Source organism: Salvia miltiorrhiza, chromosome 4 (assembly GCF_028751815.1).
Source record: "Salvia miltiorrhiza cultivar Shanhuang (shh) chromosome 4, IMPLAD_Smil_shh, whole genome shotgun sequence".
In the NCBI taxonomy this organism is placed as follows: Eukaryota; Viridiplantae; Streptophyta; class Magnoliopsida; order Lamiales; family Lamiaceae; genus Salvia; species Salvia miltiorrhiza.
In genome coordinates this window covers 47,233,611-47,251,553 of record NC_080390.1, presented here as the reverse complement: position 1 = coordinate 47,251,553, position 17,943 = coordinate 47,233,611, and the positions used below count along the sequence as shown (strand labels likewise).

General features: G+C 34.8%; 1 long non-coding RNA gene across 1 annotated transcript; it reads left to right on the top strand.

The window, feature by feature from the left end:
- The first annotated feature begins 1,790 nt into the window (after positions 1 to 1,790).
- LOC131023866 (uncharacterized) lies at positions 1,791 to 4,194 on the top strand. Its single transcript, XR_009101544.1, has 3 exons — positions 1,791 to 2,185; positions 3,376 to 3,436; positions 4,014 to 4,194. It is a non-coding gene; the product is annotated as an uncharacterized LOC131023866 (long non-coding RNA).
- The last annotated feature ends 13,749 nt before the right edge of the window (positions 4,195 to 17,943 follow it).

The following is a 17,943-nucleotide window of genomic DNA, read 5'->3' as shown; positions in this document are numbered from 1 at the left end:
CACGTCATTTGGCCCTGCATTAAGCAATTCTCCTCCCTTTGGCTCCCTAAGGTATTCTTCTAATTCGAAAAATTGTGTTTGACTACCACTATGACCTTTGTTGGCGAAAAAATTTTGAAGCATTTGACCCGCTTGAGTACTAGTGTCAAATCCATAAGAGGAAGACCCGGTACTCCTAACAGTTTGTTTTCGAGAAATATTTGGACCATATTTTGAAGTAAAATCTTGAAAAAGTATTTGTAAATCACAATAAAGACCAGTTTTGATATCCATAAAGTTCGGCATATCCAAAGCATCATAAGTAACACCCTCGCAAAGCTATCAATGACAAGGCACGCTTCTCAAGACTTTGGAGGCACTGGACCTATACATTCATACACTACATGCATTTACACTTTTACAGCTTGCACCTATACATATTTTTTCAAATTTAGTGAGAGAGAGAGAGAACAGCTCAAGTTGAGCACCTCACTTATACACTAAAATATTTTTAATACTTTGCTTTGCTTCTGCTATCACCCAAGAATCACCACCCTTTTACGAAAAGGAAACAAAAATAAATATTGTTAAATTCATACAATAATATTTATTTTTATTAACTCAAGGTGCTCAGATAATATTATTTATGTTTGGGGTCAAGGTGCTCGGATAATTTTGTATTAACTCAGTATACAATAATATTTATTTTTATATATTTTAAACTTTTGTAATTCAATTTATTGATAAATTTCATATATATGTAAATCATTAAACATAGAAAATACATAGAAGATATGTGATATTTCTAGAATATAAAATTAAAGAAAATACATAGAAAATCCTAGAAGCAAGTTAACGTGCATGTCAGTTTGTGAAAGAGAAAATATGGAGAGGGAACTAGAAAAGTTAATTGCTAGCCACTCATTTTTCTTGTAGTAGCTGTAAAAATTGGAGAAAATTGCAATCTCTCTCTCTCTCTCTCACACACACACACACAAGTATACATATACAAATCATAATGTAAAATATTATACTTCCTTCCTCCACTATTGGATTAAATTATCTCGACTTATTATTCAGCTCAATTCTCAATTTATCCAATAACTACTTATAATGATAATAAATGTTAATGACAAATTAACATAGATAAATTATAATTTAATGCCAAATGAATAAGGTGCTGGTTTACAAATTGGAGATTCTAGATTCCATCTCTAGTGGAGTCGTTACATGCATTAATATAGCCCATCGAAGACCTTCAAAGTTCGCACGGTTCACGGTTCAAGTACAGCGGTTCACGGTTCTATGGTTCCACGGTTCTGGTTCGGAATCGGGAACCGGCGGTTCTAAAAAATAGAACCGTAACTGTAACACCCCGTGTTTTGAGAAGCTATTTGTGCCCTAGCTCGAATTTAAATTGAGTTTTAAATAGTAGCTAGAGGAATTATGCACGTGGGCGAATAAATGAGATAAGAAATTTTTAGAGTTTAATAGGAGGCGATATTATTTTCTCGAGTCTTATAAATTCTCTTATTGAGAAACCTATCTTCGCCCTATATTTTTATTAAAATGTCTATGTGATATAAATATTTTACTTGGTAGAATATTCACATATGATTTATTGATGCATTGTTATTATGATATTAGATATATCATAATAGAGATAATTTTTCCTCACATGAATAAATATATTTTCATGAGATATATTTTTCCCACATACTAAATAAGAGTTATAATTATTCAAGTATATATATATATATAGATATATATATATATATATACACACCTATCTCTCTTTCTCTCTCACTCTCTCTATCTCTCTCAATCTCTCTCACTCTTTCTCTCTCACTCTCTCACCCTTACGCAGCACTAGCTCCCTCCCCACTCTCCCACATTATTCTTCTCTTTCCCATCAATGGAAATCACATGCACCATTAAAGAGCCCCTAAAAAGCTAATCTAACTAGCCAACTCATTCCTCCACACTTTAAGCTCACAAGCACATGCACACCTCTCTCTCATCTCCCTCCCTCTCTTATTCTTCTTTATTTTCAGCAGCCCTCCTCCTCCTCCTCACTCCACCACACTTCTTTTTCTTGTTCCACCAAATATAGTAAGAACTAAGGTTTCTTAAAGTGTTCATCTTCAAGCTCAAGCTCCAAGCATACTACGCATCATCTTCTACTCCACCTCCATTGATCTTGTTGGTAGCAACCTCAATCCTCCTCTTATGTTATATATATATTTTCTTGTGGTATAAGCATGTATATTGATGCATAATTGAAGCATGATGAGTTATTAGTGTGAAAATGCATGAGAATGGTGATGAAAGTATAGATCTATGATGATATGTGTATATGTTGTTGTTTCAACCATTTTGAGAAGTTTTCTTACGTTCTGGACTGATCAGTCGACGAGGTTTCCATCGTCTAAAACTCTTCAAACTTTTACAGTGTGTCGATATATGTGTCTTGAGGACGCTGGTAAAATTTCAAGTCATTTGGACTTCTTTTACTACCTTTTTAAAATGCAAAACTTTTACTGCGCATGTCCACCGGAAATTTAGAAAGGCAGTCCCTAGAGTCACACTTTTCAGTAACGTTCAAAAACATTCAGCCTCCCAAATTTTTATGGTAGAAATATACATGTATTATACTGATTTACACCAAATTTCAAACCATTTGGCCAACGTTTACTATTTTTCAAAAATCATAGCTTCCAGTCGTGCAAAACTGCCGAATCTGGTAGACTGTGGGAAAACACCCATATCTCGTAAACCACTTGGAGTTTTTCACTCTAATTTTTTTTAAATAAAACTAGACGCAGAAAGGTTTTCAACAGTGTAAGTCTCGAATCTAGGAGATTTCTGAGTCAAAACAGTTTATTCGTTAAAGTTGAGGCAGAGCAGAATGATAAACTGTAGGAGTCTGAAAATTTCTACTTTGTAATTGTTTTGAGGATTTTAAAGTTTTGGTGGATTAATACACCATGTTATGTCATGAAAATACTACTAGAAAATTTTATATTTATTTCCAAGCTTACGTGAATATTTGGGAATTTACTTACAAGGAAAAAGATTTCGAGTTCATAGGATTATTTTTTTTAAGTCATTTGACTATTGTGATAAATCGTGAAAATGTATTATGTGGAAATTGATTATTGCAAAGTATGAATGACTATTTGATGTTTATGAATGCTATTTACCTAGGATTGAGAGTCTTTTAATTGGATAAGATATCTAATTAAATTGAGAGGTCCAATTGGGTAAATAGTAGATAGGTTATAAGATGAGATTAAGCATATGATGAAAGCATAAGTATTGAGATATTAGTTAGATGAAATTCTAACTAGAGTTTATTTTGTCACATGACAATCTAAACCACGTGCGCCACCAAAGGTTCGAGTGACGGCCGGCGTTAGTACGACTCTGAGCGTTACGTCATCGACCCCTGAGACAGGTGGGCTTTATTCTAACTCTATTATGGCTAGCTACCATGATAATGAGTACAAATGCAAATTCTTATGAAAATGAAGCATGTTGAAGCATTATTGATAAGTATTATGAAAATTGTCAACTTGCCATATTTATTATTGATGAGAATGAGATATGGTATGTTGCCTCTATGAAAGACATGATTATGATCATGATGCAAGATATCGGCCTTTGACTGATTTATATGACAGTAAAGGTTTTGTGCGCAGAGGTGATCGTGAGCCGTCTCTAGTCGGCCGGTCACGGTGATTTGAAGGAGGCCTCCTTCTCTTCACCTTATATATATATTATATGAGTTCTCATAGTTGGCACATACCGTGAATATATAATGTCTGCAGACTAATGATATTATTATGATGATGCAAATGAGTTTATGACAGAAAAACATGAACAGGTATTTTTAATCTCAGTTAAATCCTGTTGATGCATTGAAAAGGGCAAGATTGACATATAGCTCTAAGAGCAACATTTCAATTATTTCCGGCATGAGTCCACTGAGTGCTTTTTGGTACTCAGCCCTGCATGTATTTCTAAATGTGCAGGTCTGGCTTGGCGCGAGGATGGGTGAAAGCTGTTGGAATTGTCAGTTGGCTGTGTCTTTCCTATGTCTCATATTTATCTTTATAAGCTTTGACTCTATAAGAATTTGAACTCCCTGCTATATGTCTTCACACATATAGTAACGCATCTCGCTGCATAACTCTGATGAAACTCTTTATTTAATTTGCTTATGTCTGTAATATCCCATAAGGGGAAATACTTCTCAGACCCTTGCTAAGTTTCAATGGCTTAATCATGTTTACCCAAGCTAGTAATTATTTTGGTCTTGAAATCCTTCTTTAAAATGAGTAAAGTTTGCAATTGCTTCCGCTAAAACAAGATGTATTCCTATTTCTTTCACTATTTCTTTTATTAGTCGTACGATACTTGGTATACGCTATCACTGGCTATATCGGGCTGCGACATATATATATATATATATGTGTGTGTGTGTGTGTGTGTGTGTGTTGTTTGTGATATAGTAATTTAATAACTTATATGCTCCCTCCGTCCCATATATATAGGCTGATTGGAATTTACACAAAGATTAAAAATATTATTGGAAATGAAAATATACAAGTAAACTTCCTAATATTTTCATATTTATTATTTAATGATGAATTAAAGTTGGAGTAAATTAAATAATTAAATATGGATATAATAGTAAATGAGTGAAAACACATTACTCCCTCCGTCCGCCAAGAGTATATCACTTTGGTTGGGCACGAGATTTAATAAAATAGTTGGTGATTTTTATGTATCAGAGAAAGGGTCCCACCATTATTTGAAATGAGTGGTTGAAATTGAATAAGAGGTGATTTTTTTTATATATATAAATAATGGATATTGGTAAGGATAAATGATAAAGAAAAGATGTGGACCATATCTTAATTAGCTAATAGACGACATGCGGTCGTCCATCGTCTATCAGTGCTCCTAAATAGACTACATCTTCATTTATGATAGACGATTTGCTAATAGATGACAGACGAAGCATTTTTCTTGTAGTGTAAAAAAGAAAATGACGTACTTTTTACGGACGCCTAAAATTGTAATTGTAACATACTCTTGGCGGATAGATGGAGTACTTTTTATATAAATAAGCCTATACATATGGGACGGAGGGAGTATGCATTATCTTGAATAAATGCACACATTACGTTTAATGCAATAATTTATTTACAAAAGTATTAAAAATATAATATAAAATTAAGAAGAGATACATTAAAAATTTAGAAAAAGAAAGAAATAAATATAATACTACTATAAAATTAAAATGCATAAATCAAGAATTTAGAAAAAAAGTGAAAAGAATGATTAAGTAGTAAAAGTAACTCTAACGCTTACACTGAAAATTAAACAAGTCTCTAATATTCATAAATTAAGGCAAATAGGTCTCTAACATTCATAATTGTTAGAGCGGAAAAATTTACTCCCTCCGTCCCACCATTTTAGTCTCTTATTCCATTTTGAGATGTCCCAAAAAGATAGTCCACTTTTCTAATTAATACTATATAAAAATATTATTTTTACTTAATTAACCTTATTTAATGCTTCACTTAAATGTGAAAAGGATGTGTGAAAATAATAAATAAGGGTATAAAAGATAAAAATATAAAAATTAAATGCATTTTCTTAATATGTGTGAAAAATGGGAGGGGACTAAAATGGTGGGACGGAGGGAGTATTTGTCTTAATTTATGAATGTTAAAAAAATCTATTTACCTCAATTTATGAACATTAGAAACTTAATTACACAAAATATATTAATAAAGATCTATTTACTTTTTGGTGTAAATGTTAAATACTTATCTGCTACATAACCCTTATTTAAAGTTAAGCATTCAATAACACACATTTACTCCATTTTGCAAATTTCACATGCTTTCTGATACGTACGACTCAAATGCAAAGTCACCTCTTGAGCGTTTGCAATGATGACATCCCAATTTTTCCGGCGGTGACAATAGGTCATTTCATCGGTAAAACAACATATTTAATCTTAATCTTAATCTTAATTACACGTCTGAAAATTTTGTTGAAAAAGTTGGAAGTGTTAAAATTTAAAAAAATAAAAAATGAAAATGTGATCATAATTTTAAAAATCTTTGAAAATCATGCTAGGTGTTATAGCAATAATCCTTTATTTAATTAAATTAGAAAAGCGTATATATTTATTATGTATGGCAGTATGATCACATTCATAGAAGTTACAATATTAATTTAAGGCCACCGCTACTGTTCTGGTTTATTTGTTACTCTACTTCGAATATTATTTATTCTGATGAACATCATAAAAGAAAAAAGTAACAAAAAAAAGAGAGGAGAAAAACGAGTTTTTTTCTATTTCCGAATTCACTGTAATTAGTTAGCTAGTTCTGGAAAAGTGGAAAATACTATTGCGAAAGTTGCATTGTTTTTTTAATACAATTTCTTTTGCAGCAACAACCAAATTGAGAAAATATAAAGGAGGAATGCATAAAGAATTCATCTAATTGTCAAATTATCATCCGATTTGATTTTGATTTAATTATTTATAAAACTATATCACATCATTTTAAGTATAGAAAATATAACTACTTTTCTAACTAGAACTAAGAAATTTACTTGGCCATTGGGTTTCTTTTACACACTCCCCTTCTAATAATCTAATTATCGGTAAAATATACTTCATCCATCCCGTTAATGAAGTCACATTTCTTTTGAGCACGGGTATTTAGGAGAGTTAAAGTGAATGCAAAAGTAGTAGGGACCACATAATTAGTGCTTTATTTAATGTTATTTTATTTACTAATTCAATTGACTAATACAAGTACAACAAGGAATATAGCAAAATTAAAAAACTGGAATTCAATTGACAATGCAGACACTGTGGAGACTTATCCCAGAAATTAGCCGCCCTACCGCTGCAGCCGTGAGCCAAAATCAGCAATGCAATGAAAACTGGAGACTGGATTTTCTTTGTTCCTCTTGAATGCTTCAATAATCTGTTACCACCTCCAAACATGGCTGCAAAACACAACATTGCACCATTTTTTCCACATCAAAAACCCTAATTAAGCACGAAACGAATCTAAACTTCGAGCTATCTCAACATCACAACCAACACAGATCATATCCTCGTTATTTTGAACTAATCACACAAAATTAAAATCGAAATCGGCCAAACCAGCTCTATAACACCTTACACTGAAATATGCTTCATTATCAATTCAGAAACCAAATTCAATTGCAAATATGCAACCACACCCCAACAACCAAAACCAGACAATTTTCCCTAAATACCTGCAAATCCCTAAATTATTTGAGCAGATCTGCCCGTGGTGGAAGGCGGTGCAGGAGGAGGCGCGAAGCGGCGGTGGCGTTGGAGACGCGTGAAGACGGAAGCGCGAGGCGGCGCGAGTTGCATTGGCGGCGGAGACGCGAGGCGGAGCAGGAGGTGTTGGAGGCGGTGGAAGGTGGAGGGGTGAGAGGAACGGTGGCGCGGAGGTGTTGGAGTCCGGCGCAGTGGTGGCTCTGTTTGTTCGGCCGAAGAAAATGGTTGTAGAGGCGGTGAAGGTGGAGAGGTGGGAAGCGGTGGAAGAGGATGGCGGTGGAGGCGGCGCAGGAAGATGGTGGCGAAGGCGCGAGGCGCCGGAGGTGCCAGGCGGTGGAAGAAGGCGGAGAGCGGCGGCTGTTGCGGCAGAGGCGGCGTTGGAGCCCGCGGAGGCGCGAGGCGGCGGAGCAGGAGGAAGGTGGAGGCGTCGCAGGAGGATGGTGGCGGAGGCGTGAGGATGGTGGAGGCGTCAGTGCAAGAGGATGGCGGCGGAGGTGCGAGGAGGTGGAAGGTGTTGGAAGCGGTGGAAGGTGGAGGATGGCGTGAGGATGGTGGAGGCGTCAGAGAGAAGAGAGGAGAGAGAGAGTGGCAGATCGGGTGGGTGGGTAGGTTTTAGGGTTAATTTTTGTGTTTTATAGTATAGCTAATTAAGTTACTAATTCATCCCTAATTTTAGCTAAAAAAGGAAAGGGGACTTGTTACATGGGACAGCTCAAAAAGGAATACGGGACTTGAATATTGGGACGGAGGGAGTAGTATAAACTAACAGTAAATAGTACTCCCCCGTCAACGATATCGTTTCACTTTATGGACGATACGGATTTTAAAAAATTGGTGGATAATAGTGGATAATAATGGATATTTCCATGAGTGAAGTTTGAGTCCCACTTCCACCCCTACTATTATAAATGGAAGTGGAAATGATATTGTGAACAGATCAAAATGACAAAAGTGAAAATGATATCGTGGAAGGACGAAGTATTATTTAAGAAATCATTTACATTTTACAAATTTACAGACGGAACTTATTTGGACAATGGAGACTAATTATATATAATTGGCCTAAACATGTTTGAAGCGCAACTCAATGATAATACATTTTTCCTTTAATTAATATGTCTGAGATTCGAGTCACTTAATATACATAAATATAAATTAAAAATTAAATAGACAGTAACGTACCCAATATTTTGCATTGAGGCAATGAGCTAGGAAAACTAAATTAGTAATCTTCAATTTCGTTTGTGTGTGAGGATTGACATGCTAGTCACTTTCTATTTCATGTATGATTTCGATAAAGAATAATTAATTACTGGCACAGCACAACTCTAACATTATGACATTTTTGGCGTTGGAAAATTTTGAACAGATCATGCTAGGTTGGAGACTACATAATAAATACACTTTTATATTTAAGGGATTAACTGCAAATATCAGAGTTTGGAGTCCATGCATGCAAATAGGCTAAACACAACTCAAAATTTTTTATAACCGAATGCGGAGAAGGTTCTTCTTCATGTTTCTGATTTCGTGAGCGGTTAGTTGGTGATTAATAGTTCAGATTATCTCTCTTGGTGATAAATATAAGTTGTATTTTTGTAGTTCTAATATCTTTTACTTGAATCATATTCAGAGAGGAAAGATTAGGAGAGATCGAGAGTTAAAGAACATCAGTCGTGCCACTTCTTGAGCAGCTAGCTCGTTCTTGCTTGATCTTGTATGTGTACTTTTCTTTGTGTTGATAGTAGATTCTCATTGGTTGACTTCCCATGGATGTAGGCCTTACGGTTGAACCACGTAAATCCTTGTGTCTTCTTCAATTTCGTTCTTTAAGTTTTTGTTTGTTCTTAGTTCATACTTGTTGTGTTTCGAGTTATTTCTCCGCTTTGATCTTGTGTGTCTTGCACATTGAGATCTCAAATTTACATTTCGCGCTGTCTATGGGAATCGAGGAGGATCATATTTGAACTGGATATGGTGACTACCAAGTATGATACTGAGAAGTCCATAGGTGATAACACTCACTTTTTCATGGTTTTTAATGTTCTTAATATGTCATTTTTTTAGGGAATTGAGTGTTTGATAGTTGTTTTGTGCTTAAATTGTTTTATCTTGTGAAATGTGATACTTGCTCGTACTTTGGTGAAATCTATAGAAATTTCAAAGTTAAATTTGAAAGAATAATCTGAATGAAAGTTGTAGATCATCGTGATACGAGTTCATAAGCGCAAAAGAATCGCAAATCGGAGTTCAGACGAGAGAGATATGACCGAAACAAAAACAATGTGTGTTGAGACAGAGAGATTAATGTATCATGGCTTATCTTTTGTTGTATGTGGATGATATGTTAGTTGCAAGCAAAGATAATTAAAGCTGAAATAAATAAAAAAGGTTAAAACTTATTTGCAATCTGAGTTTGAAATGAAAGATTTAAGGGATGCAAGAAAAATTCTAGAAATTGACATTGAAAGGGATAGGAAAATGGGAAGTTGTGGTTATCTCAAAGAAGCTATATTCAAAAAGTAGGTTTAACATGGATAATTCTAAAAGGGTGGTTAAAGTTCCACTAGCACCACACTCCAGACTTTCAATGTTGCAGAAGCCCAAAGATGAAGATGAAATTAGGGTTATGGCTAAGATACCTTATGCTAACATTGTTGGAAGCATAATGTATACCAAGATATGTACTAGGCTGGATTTGGCACATGTTATAAGCTGATCCAGGCAAAGAGCATTGGGCAGGTTTGAAGTAGATTATGAGATACCTCATAGATACTGCAAACTGTGGGATTCTGTTTGAAAGATCAGAGACTTTAGAGAAAGATTTCTTGATGGGATATGTAGACTTAGAATTATGTAGGGAATGTGGACTCAAGAAAGTCACAATCAGGGTATGTTTTCACATTGTTTAGTGCAGCAATAAGCTGAAAATATGTTCTACAATCAGTGGTTGATGTGGCTCAGTATACGGCTATGACCGAAGCTTTGAAAGAGGCTATCTGGTTGAAGGAAATGGTAGCTGAGCTTGGTCTGAGACAGAAACATGTTGTTGTAAATTGTGATAACTAGAGAGCCATTCACTTGGTGAAAAAATCGGGTGTTCCATGAAAGAACTAAGTATACTGATGTGAGGCATCTCTTTGTTAGAGATATAATGAACGGAGAGGTTATTAGAGTGTCAAAGGTAGCTACGAAAGAAAATGCCGCTGACATGTTGACAAAGGCATTACCTACTGCTAAGTTCAGGTGTTGCTTATAGCTCATTCATGTTTTGAATAAGCAATGAGTGAATGAAGTCCTGTAATGTCATAAGTTGGAAGGTAACTGATTTTGTGATCTTCATGTTGTCAATGTGGAGATTTTTAATTTGGTGACTACATAAATACACTTTTATATTGATGGGGTTAACTGCAAATATCATAATTTGGAGTCCATGCATGCAAATAGGCTAAACACATCTCAAGATTTGTTATAACCAAATGCAGAGAAGGTTCTTCTTCATGTTTCTGATTTAGTGAGCCGTTGGTGATAAATGGTCTAGATTATATCTCTTGGTAATTTATATAAGTTGTATATTTGTAGTTCTAATAACTTTTACACGAATTATATTCAAAGGGGAAAGATTATGAGAGATTGAGAGTTAAAGAACGACAGTCGCAGTTCTTGAGCATCTCGTTCTTGCTCGATCTTGTATGTGTACTTTTCTTTGCGTTGATAATAGTGGATTCTCATCGGTTGACTTCCCATGAATGTAGGCCTTACGGCTGAACCACGTAAATCCTTGTGACTTCTTCAATTTTGTTCTTTAACTTTCTATTTGTTCTTAGTTTAGAGTTGTTGCGTTTCGAGTTGTTTCTCCATTGTGATCTTGTGTGTCTTGCACATTGTGATCTCAAATTTACAGATCATAATTAAACGATTTCTCAAAATTCAGGACATACAACAAATAAATCAAAATTGATGTTATAAACTTAAAAAAGTTGAAAATTCGGGCTATATGGCCTGAACTTGTCACACCTGATTTTTCAAATATGATTTAATTTTTCCTATATGATTTATTGTATAAGAATATGAGTTTACTCAACATGCACTATGCACTGAACATATTGGTTCCAGATTCCAATAGTCGCTCTTACGATTTTAGTAATTTACCTTTATTACTATAATAATGCTTCTTAGTCATAAACTAATTCTATTGGCCTACAATTCACAACCACAAACCTTTGTTGTGTATTAATCCTATTTTGTATACAATTTACGATCAAAATGTTTCCTAACGGTGAATTTATTTTATTTTGTCTATAATTCGCAACCACAAAGATTCTTAGTCGTGATTGACCATATTTTGCTCCTACTCACAATCACAAAGTTTTTTAATTGTAAATTAAGGCTAATTCACGTGAATTATGCCAAACGTTACTTTAAGAAAAGACGTGATATTTATATATATTTTAAAATATTTGTAGCTATTTTATTTTTATGTTTATAATATTAAATTGGTTATTTTGATTTATTAACTCTTTAAATATAATACACCTATATGTAGGCTTGGGTGTGATACATTAATAAGTTGAAGAATAGTTTATGTTGGAGGTACAGTCTCAGGCACGTGGATACATGAATTAATTAGGCGGCATTGTAGAAAAGAAGGTTCACACTGTGACTTCAATTCATAAAGCATCTCATGCTCTATAAAGGAAACAGATTCCCAAATGGGACACACTATTTAATTTTATACGGGTTATGTGTGGGAATAGTATATCGTCCGTTCAAATCTGTAATTTTCAAATATTAAAATTAAAATATTATTATTAATTTTTTTACAACTATCACATTTTCACAATTTCCACTAGTATAACTACATCGTTTAATCTGTAAAACGACTTCGCAAGGATTATAACATATTCTCTTGATAATTAAATGTGTATATTCCATTGAGGAACTAAGCTTGCTTTACTTCTGGAAGACGTATACGTCGATTTTGATTTTGATTTTAATTTTAATTATAATTAATTCAATCATGGTTTCCCCTAAAAAAAGAATAATTATATTATATGTGAAGTGAAAAAATGTAGTAGGGCTATAAAATAAAAACAACTACTCCGATCCCATATGGTTACACGGATGCAGGGCTACTTTGTAGGGCGGTATTGCCACTTACTTGGAAATTAATTGTCATCAAGTCGCTATCCTATTCCTACTTAGTTGATTAACCAATAATTCTTGACTTAAAAAGAGTCATCATTAATTGTAAATGAGTTTATTTAAGGTATTAATGATAATTATAATTATACGGACACATGGCGAATACTCATTGTTTGGACAGCCCATGTGATTATTACTTTACTACACAACCGCACAGTTAAGCCAACCGATACTACAATAAACCCATTTCATTTATTTAAACACTTTATAATTTTTTGCAAAAGTGAAAAATGAAAGTAATTATAGAACATATGTTTACTACAATATTATTTTGGTCTTCGAGTATCTAACATTTTATATTCAATTTTAGTCAACACTTGCGAAGATTTTCTAAATAATTAAATAATCATTTTGCTTAAATAAAAATTGATTACATAATATATTAATTATAAACATTCTTCAAAATATCTTTTTATTATTTTAATTTAAAATTTACGAATACTTTAAAATTCTGAAAATTTGAATTTTAATTTACAAATCTAAAATTTGGAAGAAAAAAAATGGGGGGAGAGATCTGCCGGGTAGGAAATTTGGGGAGGGGATGGGATGGGGAAATGGGCGGCGGTCCAAGATGGATTATGAGATTGAAGGAAAATTACTGGGGGAGAAGGGTAGGGTTGTAAATGAACAGAGTTACTAGCAAGTTATTCGAAATTTGGCTCGTTTTGGAGTTGAGCCGAACTCGAACCTTATTTCGAGCTCGATAATTTTATCGAGCCAAGCTTCAGTCTGGCAGCACTCGGCTCATTAAGCTCGCGAATATGTTCGAATTCGATTGTTCGCGAACATGTTTGCGAGCTTGTTCATGAATCTTCAATCAAACCTTCAATCGAGTTAGTACACGAGCCTTAAACGTGACGAGCTCGAGCTCAAGTAACATATTAATTAAGTAGGTTTTCCTAATTTTTTAATGAATTCGAGCTCAAACATCATGTATATGAACATCTAAAGAGCCGAGCTCGAACTCAAGCTCGAATTCGACATTATCAAGAATCACATGAGTCGAACACGATAAAAGCTTCGAGCTCGAGCCGAGCTCGGACATCCAAATATTTAAACGAGCAAGCTCGAGCCTGCTAGTATTTGGCTCGGCTCGTTTACAAAAGGGGCAATGGTCCGGCAGGTACAATTTTATTTTTTATTTTTGGGGGTTTTTTTCAATTTCAATAATGTACTTTTTAAATTTTATTTTTATTATAATTAAATTAAGGGTAAAGTGGTATATTTACATAAAAATTGATAGAATTAATATATTTTTATTTTTATAGTTATATGGCCAAAAAATACACGAACTTTGAAAAAAATTACAATTTTTACTTGAACTTTTGATTAAGCCAAAAAAATCTCGAATTTATATTTTTGTTGCAATTTTCACCTAAGTTTGACTTTCAACGAAATTAGAGCTTAATTGACAATCGAAATTAAGTCAAATATATTAATTTTTGCCTTCTTAGACATCCGAACTTCTAATACTCCTCATCATAAGAAGTTAGACCAATATCAGGTGAACTTTCGACTGTTAACTAAGCTCTAATTTCGTTGAAAGTCAAATTCAAGTAAAATTATAACAAAAAAATAAATTCATATAATTTTTTACTTAATTAAAAATTTAGATGAAAATTACAATTTTTTTCAAGGCTTCGCGTATATTTTTGGTGGTTATTTAAAAGTATTAACTATTAACCCTAAGTAAAATTTAGTCAACACGTGTGAATGTCTTGGACAGAGCTATAAAAGGGGTATTCTGGATGTATCCACATAAACACACACGTAGTACTACTAATTATTAATTTGATATTTTATTTTGAAAAATATTATATATGCATATATAAGAAATTAATCAAATAAAAACCATCATGATTATGTTAGTTAGAAGTCAATCTTATCAATAGATCTTGATTGATGATTATACATAAAATAATAATCTTTGTGTCTGCATTTTTATCATTTTAGTACATTTAATAAAAATATATATTTTTCTATTTTTAGACATTATTCTATTATACTCCCTCCGTCCCGCGAAGCATGACACACTTTTCATTTTGGGTTGTCCCACGAAGCATGACACGTTTCCTTTTTTGTCAATAATTATTACATTCTCTCTCCTACTTTATCACCTTTATTATATTCTCTCACCTACTTTATCACTTTTATTACCTTCTCTCTCCTACTTTATCAATTTTATACTTTATTAATTACACACTTAAAACACTAATCTACAATTCCTTAATTCCCGTGCCGAACTCAAACGTGTCATGCTTCGCGGGACGGAGGGAGTATAATGTTAAAATAGTACGAGTCTCTTAAATCACTAGCTAACAAATCAACTTTAGTAGGTCTCTTTTTTCACTTTACACATATCTCTTAATATTGGGAAAAGTAGCAAATAGTCCTCTATCATGTAATCCCCTAACACGTTTACCTTCATATCTTTTGATTTTGGGCTGTTAGCCCCTCAACATGTCATAAGGAGTGCAAAATGCCCCCTGCTCTTAACAGACACTTAACACCGTTAAGTATTTTTCATATTTTTTAATTTCTTATTAATATTTCTTACTATAAGCATATAATTTTTTTTTAATTTAAATTTAAATGTTTGTAATATTTTTTTAAATAAAATCATTTTTGAATACACACACACACACTTTCACTGCGTTCTTCTAACAATTAAAGTTAGATGATAGTTAATATACATATATATTATAAACAAAAAAATATATATATATCGTACCAATTAATATATAGTATATAAAAATAAAACATAACAAAGATAACCTTGTATTAATTAAAAGGGAAAAGGTGCAGATTGGCCCCCGAAGTAGTAGATCCTATAGCGTATAACCCCTCTTACTCACTGTGTGTGCAACTAAACCCCCGAACTTAAAAAAACCGTGCAGATTGGCCCCTCTGACCTAACGGCGTTAACTACCGTTAGTCAACCTTTTTTAAATTAAAATGTGGGGCCCACCATTAGTCTTGCTCAACTCTCATCTCTCTCGCTCAGCTCTCTCTCTCTCTCTCGACCACTCCACCGCCGCCGCCACCTTCCACCACCAGCGGTTCCTCCATGACGCAACCGCAGCAGCTGAACAACAGCAGCAACAACAGCCGAACAGAAGCAGCAGCAGCCGCCGAGCGCGGCAGCAGCGCGCGAACTCGGCCGCGCCGCCACCTCGCCCTGCCGCCGCCACAACTCTCCTACGCCGCCACCCTCGCAAAACCAGCCAAGGAGGCCGTGGAATCGCAAGGGAGATGCCAGAAAAGCCCCTTGCCCTCTCGCCTGAAACTTGAACAAGAGCTCAAGTGGGCTCTCTTTACAGGTTTATTTCGTCGCCGATCGGCCACTAGGCCACGAACCGGCAACACGTAGCTGTTCACCCATCTTCAGGCTACCACCGACAAGAATCGAAAAGTTCAAAAACACTCTACATCTCCCGAACTAATAGCCGCAATACCCTCCGGCGCAGCGACGTCGGTGAAGAATCTCAACACCGTTTCCTCTCATGAATAAGTCGACCTTGGCGAAACCAGAGACCTTAGGCCATGGCTATGCGATGGCGAGATAGGCGTTGCAAGTTTTCCTCCCCAGCTTGTTCCGGTTGACCATGTCGGCCTCGAGGTTGACTTGATCGGCCTCAGACATGATGGGGTGCTTGGTGGACTTGCCGGTCCTCAAATTGAGGCGGATTTCGGATAAAACGCTCTTCAATCCTTGGTCGCATTCGTTGAAGATGGAGTCCGGCGGGGTCATACAGGAGCCAATCACAACCAACTCATCCTTCTCAGGCTCCTCCCATGCATTCCAGAGATGGGAGCAGAAGCAGTCGGGGACATCCACCCATTTCATCGCGCTCGCGTCTTTGGCGTACTTGTCCAGCATGCCGAACCTCGAGGTCTTGTTGCATCATTGTCGGCTCGACCAACGGGATTTCAACGTCGTCGGATGTTTCCCCATTTTGTTGGAAGTGGAAGTACTTTAGGTAGGGCTTCTGGATGACGTCGTAGCTGAGGGCGAACATCTCGCCGGTGGCGGGGTCGACGAGATTGAAGAGGCCGCAAGCGTAGAAAATGAGCAGCCTGGCTATGCCGGAGTGGCTGTGGAGCTCGCCGATGGTCTTGGGGAAAATGGGCCCCACATTTAATTAAAAAATAAAAAATAAAAAGGTTGACTAACGGTAGTTAACTCCGTTAGGTCAGAGGGGCCAATCTGCACGATTTTTTTGAGTTCGGGGGTTTAGTTGCACACACAGTGAGTAAGAGGGGTTATACGCTATAGGGGCTATAATTTCGGGGGCCAATCTGCACCTTTTCCCTAATTAAAAATCCAAAAGCATACACGATATATGGAAGTAGAAATAATTCGATAGACAAAGATAACCTTGTATTAATTAAGAACGCAGTGAAAGTGTGTGTGTGTATTCAAAAATGATTTTATTTAAAAAAATATTACAAACATTTAAATTTAAATTCAAAAAAAATTTATATGCTTATAGTAAGAAATTAAAAAAAAATGAAAAATACTTAACGGTGTTAAATGTTCATTAAAAGCAGGGGGCATTTTGAACTCTTTACGATATATTGAGGGTCTAACAGTCCAAAATCAAAAGATAGAAACGTGTTAGGGAGTTGTATGATAGCGGGCTATTTGCTAATTCTCCTCTTAATATTTTTTAATATACCCTTCAATCCACAATACACTTATCTTGCACTGAGGAAACACTATTTATCCATTTCATTGTTTATTATTCGTTCTAAAATCTTAATTAGAACATATACCCCTTCCCCCAAAAAAGGTTGCGTATGATTAGAGGGTTTGGTTATCTGCACGTCAAAGTTTATGACGCAAATTAGGTAAAGATAAAAGGAATTGAAGTTGAACTATGATTCTACATGCTAAACTGAACTGCCAAACCTAATTGCATCCAAATAGTTGCAACTTACTAATTACTATGATTTTGAAATTATTTACATCAATTAATTATTATAGGCCAGACGGATTAATGCATGTAATCAATTTAATTGATTAGTTTGCAATTATATATATTATTATTTGGAAAAATATAGCAACGAAGAACATGGCGTTTTCAATTTGCATTATATTATGTAGGACTATATGGAGCTAAAAAGACCAGTTGTTGCATCTCATTAATTTGCAATAGTGTGAACACTAATGTTGCCACTGATTTTTTGGTACATATATATATTGAAAAATATATTTAATGTGATTTTAAATGGATGGTTCGATATGCTAGAAACCATAATCAATTTGAACCGCAAAGAAAAAAAATAGTTGTACTAAACGACGGAAATTAAAAAAAAAAAAAAAAAAAAAAAAAAAAAAAAAAAAGACATAAATTGTTTCCAAGTGTTGGCAATTTAATTATGTGTCCTTCTCATTTATGGGTATTAGT